Genomic DNA, 14,293 nt, shown 5'->3' with positions numbered 1-14,293 from the left:
ATGCAAAATGGAATTTAATTTAATCCTAAATTAAATTAAATAGCCAAATGAATCACCAAACGACAAGTGGCAGGAGGAGAGCAAGTGGTTAGGTAAGGACCACATGGGGGGACCATCCACCCCTTGCTCCCCAAGCAAACTCTCAACAAACCAAGCCAACAAAAACATGCTAGCTGGCGGCCTACCTTGGAAACCAAGGTAGCCTCGCTGGTGCCTAGCGCCATGGCAGGGCCTGCCAGCCAGCCTGCATGCACGCACGCACAGCCAAAAGGCCACGTACGCAATGCGGGCTGCTGCAGCTTTTGCGTTGCTTGTGCTAGGCTGCGACCATGCGGGAGGCTCAGCGAGCATTTGCTTGTTACTGGCCTTGCAATGGTGCGAGGCTGGCTACTAGTTTGTCTAGTAAGCGCGACAAGCCATGCTGGCCTTGCGATGTACGTAAGGCATGCTCGGCCAGCATGCTCGGCCATGCTAGGCATGCTGAGCTTGCGGCTGAGCATTTCCTTGCGGCAATAGCCTTGGCTAGACATGCTTGCCATCTTGCCCATGCATTGACTTGTCATTTGGTTGATTTTTCCGTCTCGTCGATTCCTAAATTCGACTCGACTTACAACACTCGGTTTCGACGCTCTAAGCTCGGAATTCGACATCTTTGTTTGCAAATACTATATCGACTCATTCAATCTTTCGAATTAATTCGTCGCTTCGGTTCGGTTACACGATTGGGTGTGAACCGATGGGTTCAGTCAAGATTAAGTTGTAATATTAATTATTCATTAATATTACTGATCGGAAGCGGCCTCCAACTAGGCATTCCGATCACTTGACCTCACTGAATAATTAGCTTTCTAATTAATTCCGAACCCTCTATCGGAATATTACACTTGTTCGAAGGACACCATTCCTTTCAATCTCCCACTTGTCCTTCCGGACAAGTGTGCAAATTGTGTATAACCCATTTCTTATGTCACTTAATGTCTCTTCATGAACTATAAGGTAAGATTCTTCGTCATCCTGATTATGTCCAGAAGTGTTTCTCGATTTCCGAGTTCGACTATCAATAAGCAGATGATTTCTTTAAATCCATCTGAGCACGACCATGCATTTTCACAGTCTCGCTCTTCGAGAGGCCTAGTTAGCAACAAAGACATATTCCCTATTATCAATAGGGGGACATTCCCAGTCTTGCATTGTTAGCTTCCCTTACTAAGAGGCCCTAACCGCCCAACTGTTGCCTTTATAATCCCCTTTTACGGCAGACGTTTGACAAAATCAAAACGGACTAGTATTTAAACAAGAGAACCAACAACACTCATGGTCGAGGAAAGAGGTTCCGATAGCTATAATGAGCAATACTTATGAAGATTGTCAAATCTCTTAAAGTATTCTCATAGGTCGATCCGATATAGTACCAAACTAATACCTGTGCAAATGATTTATGACAATTTTATCCTTGTAGCACAAGAAATGGTTCTATAAATCATACTACACACTAATCTCACTTGGTCATTAGTCGTCCAAATTTTAAATGACCTTGATTAGAGATAATTTCGATATGATATTCAACGTTCACTTAATAGCTGTTTCTTTATCCAAGACATGGTCTTGATACCCTATTTTGAATGTTCAAATCGAATGGACTCATTATTTTATTCTAAACCACAATTAAATAGAAATGGAATAATAATTTATAGAATAATTAAATTAATCCATAAATGAATAGTTTAACACGGTGTTTTACATTAAGATCTCCACAACTGAATTATAACACACAAATAGGGAAATCAAAGCCAATCTCCAATGTGCCTGATTCCCATTGCCTCAACGTGCTTGTTGTGTTTCACTTGAGGTAAAGGTTTAGTGAGTGGATCGGCTACATTGTCGTCCGTTCCAATCTTGCAAATTCTGATTTCACCCTCGGACTTCCATTCCCTTATCATGTGAATTCGCCTTATAAAATGTTTGACTTTCTGATGCTACCTTGGCTCTCTAGCCTGAGAAATAGCCCCACTATTATCACAGTAGAGGTGTATTGGTCCCTTAATTGAGGGGACAACACCAAGTTCACCAACGAACAATGAATCCAAACTGCCTCCTTAGTTGCTTCCGAAGCTGCCAAGTATTCGGCTTCAGTTGTTGAGTCTATGTTCGTGCTTTGTTTAGCACTCTTCCAACTAAATGCTCCTCCATTAAGATAGAATATGTATCCTGATTATGACTTGAAATCGTCTCTGTCAGTCTGGAAGCTTCCGTCGGTATAACCTTCAACAACCAAATCCTTACTTCCACCATAATCAGAAATTTATCCTTGTTCCTTTTCAGGTACTTTAGGATATTCTTGGCCGCAATTCAATGCGCCTCTCCTGGGTCTGATTGGTATCGGCTCAATGCACTCAAGGCATACGATACATCTGGCCCAGTTATACGAAGCATATGGAATTAGACTCATCCTCTTTCGCTCAATAGGTGTCTTCGAACACTGTTTCTTGCTGAGAGTTATGTCATGTGACATGGGTAGGTGGCCTCTCTTGGCCCCTTCCATGTTGAATCGTGCCAGTACCTTATCGATATAAGTACATTGGCTCAATCCAATCATCCTTTTAGATCTATCCCGATAGATCTTGATGCCCATATGTATTGTGCCTCTCCCAAGTCCTTCATTGAAAAACACTTTCCAAGCCAAGCCTTTACAGACTCCAACATTGGAATGCTGTTTCCAATGAGCAATATGTCTCGACATATAAGACGAGGAATGCAATGTCACTCCCACCGACCTTCTTGTAAACACAAGACTCATCTGGACTTTGATAAAACCAAACTCACTTATGGCTTCGTTGAATCACAAATTCCAACTTCTGCTTGCCTACTTTAATCCATAAATTGATTTCTTAAGGTTGCATACTTTCTCAGCATTATTTGGATCAATAAAACCTTCCGGCTGTGTTATGTACACAGTTTCTTCCAAAATCCCATTAAGGAAGGCGGTTTTGACATCCATTTGCCATATTTCATAATCATTATATGCGGTAATTGCTGGGATAATCCGGACGGACTTAAGCATGGTGACTGGTGAAAAGGTTTCATCATAATCAACGCTATGAATTTTCCTGTAACCTTTTGCCACCAATCTAGCTTTGTATACATATAAATTTCCATCTTTGTCGGTTTTTAACTTGAAAATTTATTTGCAATCGATAGGTGTGTAACCTTTTGGCAAATCAACCAAGTCCTAGATTTAATTTTCAAACATGGAGTCCATCTCGGTTTTCATAGCTTCTTGCCATTTTGCAGAGTCGAGGCTCGTCATATCTTGTTTGTATGTCATTTGCTTATCTCCATCCACAACTAGGATGTCTTGATCCTCAGTTAAGACAACACCGAAGTATCTGTCTGGTTGAGATCTTGGCCTTTGCGACGTACGCAGGGTAATAGGTTGAGCATTTGCATTGTCATTTTGACTTTGCACATTTTCGGTTCGACTCTGACCAATGTCAATAGCTACTTCTAAAGCACATCGATTGTCATTTTTGTAAGGTTGACTTTGTTGCTCATCTCTCGAACTTCATCAAGTTCGATTTTCCTCCCACTTGTCATTTTGGAAAGATACTCCTTTTCCAAATAGACACCGTCTTGAGCAACAAATATTTTATTCTTAGACTGGTTATAGAATTAATACCCCTTGGTTTCTTTTAGATAGCCCACAAAGAAACACTTATCAGATTTTGGTGCAAGCTTGTCAGATATTAGTCTTTTGACATATGCTTCGCAACCCCAAATCTTGAGAAAAGACGACCGTGGAGGTTACTTCGTTCATAATTCATATGGAGTGTTTTTGACAGCTTTTAACGGAGCGCGATTCATGTTGGGTTTCGTAGAGTTCGACACTACGCGGAAGAGAAATCCGCCCAAGACCCGCCCACTAATTAAGGCAACTAAGCATGTAATCACAAATTAAACAACAATTAAGAGAGAGAAGGAAAAGAAATTCATACCCTTGGCGCGTGCTTTGCTCGCACTCTAGCTATTACTTCAAAACTCGAACCCGGAAAATGCGAAGGTCTCCAACGGCTCGTACCCACGAACCCAACTCGAACGGTCCTAGTCCCGAAGGTTAGTCGGGACTCGACCAATAAAAACTAGAGTTTTACGAACTTAAGATTTTCTCACTTTTCTAAGGAGATGCCTTTTTAGTTCTACTCAAGTGTTTTTCCCAAATCCCAAAACCTTGGTATTTATAGGAAAACGAACCTTGATTTCCCATTCACAATCAATGTAGGAGATTTGCAATTTTCCCATTTTATTTTAATCAAAACAAAAATAAAATTGAAATTCAATCACCAAGTTATAAGTGGCAATAGGAGGAGAGGGAGAAGGTGAGGACCACCAAGGGAGGGGACCATCCGACCTTGCTCCTAAAGGCAATGACCAAGCATTGGTCCCCTCTTAGCAAAACCGGACCACCATGCCAAGTGGCTGGCTGGCAGCCTGCCTTGGCTGCCAAGGCTGCTAGCTGGCGCCTAGCATCAAGGCTGGGCAGCCTGGCCAGCCAGCAAGCACACTCGCACAGCCAGCCGCAAGCATGCGCAGCCAGCCAGTGCATGCGTGCTGCTAGCGAGCCACGCATGCTAGGCGCTGCTGGTAGGCGAGGCACAACGTGCTGTTGCTTGCTAGCACACACGCACAACCTAGCATGCCTAGCACGCTGCTGGCTGGTGTATGTTGCTTGAGATCTACAAAGCGCTTGGCTGCTGCCATGTGAGGCCTAACACGCATGGTGTGCAGTGATGCCTGGCCTAGCTAGCACGCACAACCTCGCACACACGCATTGCTTGCGATGCTGTGTGCTGCGCTGTGTGATGCTCAAGCATGGTGCGTGGCTGCGATAGCTAGGCGCTAGCATGCTAGTAAGCACGCAAGGCTGCGATGCTTGCGAGAAGTGCTAGGCTATGCCTAGCGACATGAGATGGCTAGCTAGCACGCATGACCCTAGCACGCCTAGCATGCTAGGCTTACGACTAGCATTGCAAAGGATCTTGCCTAGCCTAACACTCATATGGCTAGGCCAATGCGAGGCTTCGGCTAGGCTCGAACTTGTAACTTGATTGATTTCACGTCTCGTCGAATTCCAAATTCGACTCGACTTGTGACGCTCGGTCTCGACGCTCTAAGCTCGATATCCGACGTCTTTGTTTGTAAAACTCTGACAACTCATCAAATCCTTCGGATTGATTCGTCGTCTCGGATCGGTTGTTCGATTGGGTTCAACCCGAAGGGTTCAGTCAAGATTAAGTTGTAATATTAATTGTACATTAATATTATTGATCGGAAGCGGCCTCCACCTAGGCATTCCGATCACTTTACCTTATTGAAGAATTAGCTTTCTAATAATTTTGAACCATCTACCGGAATAATACACTTGTTGGAAGGACACCATTCCTTTCAATCTCCCACTTGTCCTTCCGGACTAGTGTGCAATTTGTGTATAGCCCTTTTCCTATGTCACTTAATGTCTCTTCATGAACTATAAGGTAAGATTCTTCATCATCCTTATTACATCCATAAGTGTTTCTCGATTCCCGAGTTTGACTGTCAATAAAAATATGATTTCTAAAATCCATCTGAACATGGCCATGCATTTTCACAGTCTCGCTCTTCGAGAGGCCTTGTAAACAACAAAGACATATTCCTATTGTTAATAGGGGTACATTCCCAGTCTTGTACTGTAAGCTTCCCTTACTAAGGGGACCTAGTTGCCTGAGTGTTGCCGTTATAATCCCCATTTATTGCAGACGTTTGACAACATCAAAACGACTAGTACTCAAACAAGAGAACTTGCAATACTCATGGTCGAGGAAAAAGGTTCCGATAGCTATAATGAGAAATATACTTATGACGATTTGATATCTCTTAAAATATTCTCATAGGTCTATCCGGTATAGTTTCAAATTAGTACATGTGCAAATGATTTATGACTATCATGTCCTTGTAGCACAAGAAACGGTGCTATAAATCATACTACACACTAATCTCAAGTGGTCATTTATCGTCCATCGTTTAAATGACCTCGATTAGGGATAACTTTCGATTAAAATATTCAATGTTCACTTAACAGGTGTTTCTTTATCCAAGAGATGGTCTTGATACCCTGTTTTGAATATTCTCTCAGAAATCGAATGGTCTCATTATTTAATTCTAAACCATAATTAAATAGATATGGAGTAATCATAAAGAAAATTTAATTGCTCCAAAATTGAATGGTTTAACATAGTATTTTACCTTAAGACATCAAGTTTAATTAAAACTTCTATACAGGGAAATTAAAGCCAATCTCCAATATGCTTGATTCCCATTACCTCAACGTCCTTGTTGTGCTTGACTTGAGACAAAGGTTTAGTCAGAGGATCAGCTACATTGTCCTCCGTTCCAATCTTACAAATTCTGATTTCACCCTCAGATTTCCATTCCCTTATCATGTGAAATCGCCGCTTGACATGTTTGACCTTCTGATGTTCTCTTGGCTCCCTAGCCTGAGCAATAGCTCCATTGTTACCACAATAGAGGTCTATTGGACCCTTAATTGAGGGTACAACACCAAGTGCACCAATGAACTTACTAATCCAAACTGCCTCCTTAGCTGCTTCCGAAGCTGCCAAGTATTCGGCTTCAGTTGTAGAATCTGCAGTGGTGCTCTGCTTAACACTCTTCCAACTAAACGCTCCTCCATTAACGCAGAATATGTACCCCGACTGGGACTTGGAGTCGTCTGTGTAAGTCTGGAAGCTCGCGTCAGTATAACCTTCAACAACCAAATCATTACAGCCACCATAGACCAGGAATTTATTGTTCCTTTTCAGGTACTTTAGGATATTCTTGGCCGCAGTCCAATGCACCTCTCCTGGGGCTGATTTGTATCGGCTTGTAGAACTCAAGGCATACGATACATCTGGCCTAGTACTTATCATGGCATACATGATCGATCCAATAAGAAAAGCATATGGAATCTGACTCATTCTCTCTCGCTCATCAGGTGTCTATGGACACTGTTTCTTGCTGAGATTTATGCCATGGGACATGGGTAGGTGCCCTCTCTTGGCCCCTTCCATGTTGAATCGTGCCAGTACCTTATCTTTATAAGTACTTTGGCTCAATCCAATCATCCTCTTAGATCTATCCCTATAGATCTTGATGCCCAATATGTAAATCATGTGAAATCGCCGCTTGACATGTTTGACCTTCTGATCTTGATGACAGATTTCCATTCCTAGTCTTATATGCCCATAACTAGGATGTCTTGATCTTCGGTTAAGACAATACCAAGGTATTTGTTTGGTTGAGATCTTGGCCATTGCGACCTACGCAGGGTAATAGGTTGAGCATTTGCATTGTCGGTTTGACTCTGACCAATGGCAACAACTGCTTCTAAAGCACTTTGATTGTTCGTATTGTCATGTTGACTTTGTTGCTATACATCTCAAACTTCGTCGAGTTTTATTTTCCTCCCACTTGTCATTTTGGAAAGGTGTTCCTTCTCCAAAAAGACATCATCACAAGCAACAAACACTTTGTTCTCGGATTTATTGTAGAAGTAATACCCCTTGGTTTCTTTTGGGTAGCCCACAAAGAAACACCTATCTGATTTTGGGTGAAGTTTGTCAGAAATTAATCTCTTGACATACGCTTCGCAACCCCAAATCTTAAGAAAAGACAACCTCGGAGGTTTCTTCGTCCATAGTTCATATGGAGTCTTTTCGACAGCTTTTGACGGAGCACGGTTCAGAGTTAGTGCCGCAGTTACAAGTGCGTGTCCCCAGTAAGAGATAGGAAGTTCACTAAGACCCATCATTGATCGAACCATGTCTAACAAGGTTCGATTCCTTCGTTCGAATACTCCGTTCTATTGTGGAGTTCCGGGAGGTGTCAACTCTGAATGAATACCATTTTCTTTCAAGTGATCGTTGAATTCATGGCTCAAATACTCGCCACCTTGATCCGATTGAAGTGCTTTTATTTTCTTGCCAAGTTGATTTTCAACTTCACTCTGAAATTCTTAGAATTTCTCAAAAGATTTAGATTTGTTCGACATAAGGTAGACATAACCATAGCTATTATAGTCGTCGGTGAAGGTAATGAAGTATCGATAACCTTGCCTGCGGGTGTACTCATTGGTCAACATACATCCGTATGTATTAGTCCCAATAAGTTACTTCCCCTTTCTCCCAACTTGGAGAATGACTGTTTAATCATCTTGCCTAATAGACATCCTTCGCAATTTTCAAACGACTCCAAGTCGAATGAGTCAAGAACACCTTCTTGAAGAAGTTTCTTGATGCGTTTGATGTTAATGTGGCCAAGACGACGATTCCACAAGTAGGTTTGATTCGACTCGATGGTCTTAGCCCTTCTGGCGGTATCATAAATTTGTCTAAACATATGCAATTTTTATAGAACATATAAACAAGACATTTCAACAAACCAACCATTGATTAAGTCTTGTGATCAAAATAACTAGGTGTCCAACACCATAGATCAAAAGCATGTTCAAAAGCATAAGAAACAACCATTGTTTAATTACAAGTCATACACAAAATAAATGTGCCTACAAGCACGACCAAAAGACCATCTTTGTCGTCCGCTTTTCGATGCACATGGTATCCAATACCCTCTCACTTGTGATGCCCTCTCACTTTGTTCCTGAAAAGGAAACATGAAGTGAGTTACACGTGGTATGCAATACCTATGAATGGCTTTAAACACAAGTGTTAATGAAGATACCTGAGGCAGATGCCACATTCCTCTCCTCATCCTCCTTTCTAAAGAGCTTGAATTCCCTCTTGTAGTGGCCTTGCCCACCACAATAGAAGCTTCGCATCCTTGCCTTGTTCTTGAACTCCCTCTTCCTTGCTCTCAAGGGCCTCTCGGTCACTCCATAGGAGGTGGCTCGGCTAAGCAATTGCACCACCTCTTTTAAAGAGCGTGTCTCCTTTCCCGAAGCTATATGCACTCTAAGTGCATCATAGCCCGAGTGGAGTGAAGCAAGCAAGATATGCCCCGCCATCTCATCTTCCAATGAGATTCCGAGAAGCTGCATGTGTTTGAAGAGCCTAGTCATTCCAAGCACATGAGGTCGGAGGGGCATGCCGGGTCTCAATTTGGTATTGTAGACCCTTGACCAAAGCCGACGCCTTTCCGTAGCAAGATAACCCACATTCGGTGGCTTTATCTTTATGTTTGAGAGTGACCTGGTCAAATCAAACACGAGTCCATCATAGTTGCCATTGTCACTCTTGGTGACTCTTATATTGACAACATCCTCCAATGATTTGAGGAAAATATCCGGAAAATAGAAGGAGATATTTTCCTTCCAATCTTCTGGGATGGAATTAGACATTAGATGTGTGACTTTCTTGCAATCGGAAGACCATTTATCATGAGCCTCATCGCTCATGATTCCCTTAGAGAAGGAGCTTGGAATGGGAGTATTAAGAGTGTACTCCAAGGAACAATTCCGAAGAGTTTTCCTGAGTTCCTCCTCCCATTCCTTGAAGGTGACCAAGTTAAGGCTAAAAGCCAACTTATCGGGGAGTTTTGGGCACATAGAGTTGTTGTTTGAGTTACTTGCAGCATTTTTCTACAATTGAAAGAATTTGAAATGAAAAACCATTCAAAAACCAATAAGTTTGAAATTTAAAGCGTTCATGCAAATTTTCAATCTTATTGAGCATTTTATCCACACATTAACATTAGTCCCTTTTAGGCGAGAAAAAAATTATTCCAAGATCCCAAAAATCAAAAAGTGATTAAGCATGCTTTTGCTTGTCTTAACACTTAATATTTTAGGGTAAGCAATCAAATTACTAATAGCTCCAAGCTACTCTTGGTTTGATAAAACGTCGCATCTAATACTTACTTGACATTTTATCTCCATTGCCACGACATCTAAGGACTCCTTACTGATATCGTTGAGCTTAACCAAGACAACTTGTATACCTAGTATACCTTACGTTCCTAGGGAAGTAGTGATGCCTCGCTTTGGCGTAGCCCATCACATACGCACATTAGTTGGGTAAGTGTTGTTCTTGGAATGACATATTTTAGCTCAATATTATAGGGACCTAGGGTTTCTATGTTGGTTGATTTAAGTGAACTCAATTAATCATCGCAACATTTGAAATCCTAAACATGCACCTAACATACCATTCACATATATAAGTACAACTATATATAGAAAACATGAAATAAGATGCATTTGGCAACTAGCATGACCCCTTGAAATCTTCAAATCTTCAAATCTTCAAGAGTCTTCATCTTGGCTCGTCTTCATAGAAGTGCCATCTTGAGACATCCCTGCCAAAATAAAATTACTAGCAACTACGACTAGGATTAATCTAAATATTAAGGTACAAAAATACACAACGATACGCAGACCGTATTTAGATTTACAAAAACACATAACGGATCGCATTCCTTATTTACTATCCTAATCGGGCCCCACTAGTTGCCATTTTCACGAAACCTGTGAAATAATATGTATTCCATTCATCCATTCACTATATGTGAATGGCCCATGCATTTTACAACGAAAAACACGTAACAATGCATAACGCGCGCGAATTAGTAACTAACTTAGGTGGTTAATCTAATTAACGCGCCTAATTAAAACTATTCAAAGTTGTTTAACATTTATGTGATTAAGACGCACTTAGTTCATGCAATTAACGAAGCTCCCACTAAATTTTGCATCCAACTTTATTATTCCAATTAATTAAGCTGGTTAACTCAAATTTTGTCAAAATTAAAATTTTGCAATAGCCGGAAAAAAACCGAGGCCTAACCTCGTTAAAATATTTAAATAAAATTAAAATGGAAATTTTTTTTGCAAAACCTGATAGCCCAATTCAAGCAAGGAATCGACCCACCCAAAATTCTTGGGATGCACACCATGGCTGCATAGTAGTGCTTGGGAGATGCGGCTGCATGTGCTAGGTGCTGGCATGCTTGCCCAGCAACGCATGCCACGCTTGCTGGCACCAGCAGCTTGCTGCGCTTGCTACGCATGCTAGCTGCTTGCTGGCGCTGGCAGGCGAATGGCTTGCTTGCTGGGGCTTGCTGCCTCGCTGCCCAGCAGACGCACAAGCATGGCCAGTAGCCATCCACCACGCACCAAGCACACAACAACGCACACAAGTCCAGCCACACAGCAGCAGCAACAACTCGAGGTGAAGCACCCTTAAGCGCACTTAAGGCAGCCACATCACGCAGCCCGACTAGCCTTGGTGGCGCTTGGGTGTTTTTTCGTCGATTTGCGTGCCTTTTCTCGGGATTTTAATCCCGTTATACGTGTGACATAAAATTAATTCTAAATTTGTTTTAGAATCAATTCAGGGCAAAAATGAAAATAAAACAGGTCCAACTTAATTAAATTCAATTTTAATGGTGCATAAGCCTAAATTATTCAAGAACCATTCTTAAAACAATTTAGGTCTTTCTTTATGCTAAAAAAATTGAAAGGCTACACTCATAATTAATTCAACAAAATATAAATTAATAATGAGATTTGACAAAATAATGGGGTTGGAAAAATAAACCCATTCATCCAATGAAATTTTCCAACTTTAACTTGTGTATAAATGAAAAATTACATCTTCCAATATGAAGATTAATAAAAAATTAATCACAAGTTTTGAACTTTAAGGACTTTAATCAACACAAAAATGATTAAATCCAAAAATTAGATCAACATGGAATTTAGCAATCAAAGTTCCAACCAAATAAACAATTAAAGATTGGATCTTTGAAATATTTGGGGCTTCAAAATTACAAGTTCACCATAAACGAACAATCACACTTGAAGCAATTAATTTGCATCAATGTGAAAAATTCAAGTTTATGTGTAAAAAGAACACTCCAAATTAAGCACCAATTATAACTTCATAAACATGCTTAATGAGGTTTATAATTACAGTAGATTAGGGATGCAACCATACATTTAATCTACCTTCAACATGCAATAATTAATCAAGGTTGAAAGATTTATAATTTTCGTCAAAAATGAAAAACCCCTCGAAAAACATGTTTCTGGATGGCTTCTAGACAAACTTGAGAGGATCGGAAACGATTTAGAACATCGATTCCACCCAACAATAACTATTTTTGAGTCGAAATCTGGGTTCGTCAGCCAAAATTAGAAAAAATACGAGATTAAAACTAATTAAAATGAGCTTCTAATCCAATTAGAAAGCACAACCAGAAATTTAAATCCATTTTAAATCACCTTAATTAATTATTAGTTACAAAAATTAAAGTGAGCGCGGCTCCGATACCGCTGTTGGGTTTCGTAAAGTCCGACTCTACGCGGAAGAGAAACCAGCCCAAGACCTGCCCACTAATTAAGGCAACTAAGCATGTAATCACAAATTAAACAACAATTAAGAGAGAGAAGGAAAAGAAATTCATACCCATGGCGCGTGCTTCGCTCGAACTCGAGCTCTTACTTCAAAACTTAAACCCCGCAAATGCGAAGGTCTCCAACGGCTCGTACCCACGGACCCGACCCGAACGGTCCTAGTCCCGAAGGTTAGTCGGGACTTGACCAATAAAAACTAGAGTTTTACGAACTTAAGGTTTTCTCACTTTTCTAAGGAAATGCCTTTTTAGTTCCACTCAAGTGTTTTTCCCAAATCCCAAAACCTTGGTATTTATAGGGAAATGAACCTTGATTTCCCATTCACAATTAATGTGGGAGATTTGCAATTTTCCCATTTTATTTTAATCAAAACAAAAATAAAATTGAAATTCAATCACCAAGTTATAAGTGGCAATAGGAGGAGAGGGAGAAGGTGAGGACCACCAAGGGAGGGGACCATCCGACCTTGCTCCCCAAGGCAATGACCAAGCATTGGTCCCTTCTTAGAAAAACCGGACCACCATGCCAAGTGGCTGGCTGGCAGCCTGCCTTGGCTGCCAGCTGGCGCCTAGCATCAAGGCTGGGCAGCCTGGCCAGCAAGCCAGTACACTCGCACAGCCAGCCGCAAGCATGCGCAACCAGCCAGTGCATGCGTGTTGCTAGCGAGCCACGGATGCTGGGCGCTGCTGTAGGCGAGGCACAGCGTGCTGCTGCTTGCTAGCACACACGCACTGCCCAGCATGTGTAGCACGCTGCTGGCTGGTGCGTGTTACTTACGATGTGCGAAGCTCTGGGCTGCTGCCATGCGAGGCTAAGCACGCATGGTGTGCAGTGATGCCTAGTCCAGCTAGCACACACAACCTCGCACACGCGCATTGCTTGGATGCTGTGTGCTGCGCTGTGCGATGCTCAAGCATGGTGCGTGGCTGCGATGGCTAGGCGCCAGCATGCTAGCAAGAACGCAAGGTTACGATGCTTGCGAGCAGTGCTAGGCTATGCCTAGCGACATGCGATGGCTAGCTAGCACGCATGACCCTAGCACGCCTAGCATTGCAAAGGATCTTTCCTAGCCAAGCACTCACATGACTACGCCAATGTGAGGCTACGGCTGGGCTTGAACTTGTAACTTGATTGATTTCACGTCTCGTCGAATTCCAAATTCGACTCGGCTGGCTCAAGCAAGGGTCAGTCGGCAAAGAAGCCTTCTCCCTCCGGGAAGAAGCAAATTAAAGACCGGGTGCCTACTCCACACCCCAAACACAAGGGGACGGATGGGCCCCTAATCGACCTCTCCAAACTTCATTTCCCTTAATTAGGGCAAAGGAAGGCCATCCGGCATACACAACTGGATGGGTCAAAGAAGACTTTCTCTGACGCCCGGATGTTCATCTAGGAAAAGAGAAGTCAGAGCATGTCTCAGTCGGCCTCTACGTCGACCTACTCAGACAGTTTCCAAAATGCTTTAATGAAGCATTCGGAGACCCAACAAGGGAGTCAGTCACGCGGCGTGTCCGCACGTACTGGCCCTCACGTGATCCAGCAGGCCCCGTATGTGCCCCAACAACAATACGCCCCGTATGGATCTCCATTCATGCAGTCGGCTCCCTTCGAGGGTCAGGCGGCATACCAGGTCCAGCCTGTGGACTGGCAGCTCCGGCTGCTAAATCTTGGGGAACAGCCTTCAGCTTTCTCCCGGGAAATAATCGAGGCGGCACAGTCGGCCAAGGTTAAAAATGTGTTGGTCGGTACCTACGACGGTACCACTAACCCGGAAGACCACCTTATGGCATACACCAACCTCATGTACCTACAGGGGTTGGGTGACGCTGCCTGGTGCAGATGCTTCCCGGCTACATTAAAGGGCATATCCCAACGATGGTTTGACAACTT

Source organism: Chenopodium quinoa, unplaced genomic scaffold, assembly GCF_001683475.1.
Source record: "Chenopodium quinoa cultivar QQ74 unplaced genomic scaffold, ASM168347v1, whole genome shotgun sequence".
Classification (NCBI taxonomy): domain Eukaryota; kingdom Viridiplantae; phylum Streptophyta; class Magnoliopsida; order Caryophyllales; family Amaranthaceae; genus Chenopodium; species Chenopodium quinoa.
This window is presented reverse-complemented; position numbering follows the sequence as displayed.